The following is a 1,300-nucleotide window of genomic DNA, read 5'->3' on the forward strand; positions in this document are numbered from 1 at the left end:
CAATATACATTTTTATTTTTTAACCAACTTATTTTTATTTATTTTCATTTATATTTATTGTTTTATCACCATCTTTTATCCTATTTTTAATCTTTTATCCCCACCACCAATCCCTTCCCCCACCCCACAAGGGCCATCTGTCACTTGTTCATGTTGATCTTTCCAGAGTGCTTACCCTTGTCCTGCTTTTATCACATTCTGCTTTCTGACCTTAGTGCCACTATCAGCACCTCCTTTAGTCCTCACCCACCACCATTAACACCCCCTTTGTCCTTTAGTCCTTACCAACCACCATTAACACCCCCTTTGTCCTTTAGTCCTCACCCACCACCATTAACACCCCCTTTGTCCTTTAGTCCTTACCAACCACCATTAACACCCCCTTTGTCCTTTAGTCCTCACCCACCACCATTAACACCCCCTTTGTCCTTTAGTCCTTACCCACCACCATTAACACCCACTTTGTCCTTTAGTCCTTACCAACCACCATTAACACCCCCTTTGTCCTTTAGTCCTTACCAACCACCATTAACACCCCCTTTGTCCTTTAGTCCTTACCAACCACCATTAACACCCCCTTTGTCCTTTAGTCCTTACCAACCACCATTAACACCCCCTTTGTCCTTTAGTCCTTACCAACCACCATTAACACCCGCTTTGTCCTTTAGTCCTTACCAACCACCATTAACACCCCCTTTGTCCTTTAGTCCTACCAACCACCATTAACACCCCCTTTGTCCTTTAGTCCTTACCAACCACCATTAACACCCGCTTTGTCCTTTAGTCCTTACCAACCACCATTAACACCCGCTTTGTCCTTTAGTCCTTACCAACCACCATTAACACCCCCTTTGTCCTTTAGTCCTTACCAACCACCATTAACACCCCCTTTGTCCTTTAGTCCTTACCAACCACCATTAACACCCCCTTTGTCCTTAAGTTCATGACACCTTTGTCAATCTCTCCTTTGCCCCCGCCTATCGCTGGCCTTCTATCCGGCTTCACCTGCTCTACCCTCTTAAACAGTATAAATTTCATCACATTTTTACTTCTCTTTAGCTCTGAAGAGTCACACGAACTCAAAACGTTAACTGTTTTTCTCGCCACAAATGCTGTTAGAGCTGCCATGTTTTTCCAACATTTTCTGTTTTTGTTGCATTAGCCTGGACCTCTGGATTACTAGTCAAATGACCTTACAACTATCATTTAGATCTCCTCTTGGTCTTAGACAGTAGGTACAAGACACAAGGGGCAGTGTGCCTGTACTGACAGAGAAAGGAGAGTTACTGAAACACACACG

Source organism: Cetorhinus maximus, unplaced genomic scaffold, assembly GCF_964194155.1.
Source record: "Cetorhinus maximus unplaced genomic scaffold, sCetMax3.hap1.1 HAP1_SCAFFOLD_214, whole genome shotgun sequence".
NCBI classification, from domain to species: Eukaryota; Metazoa; Chordata; class Chondrichthyes; order Lamniformes; family Cetorhinidae; genus Cetorhinus; species Cetorhinus maximus.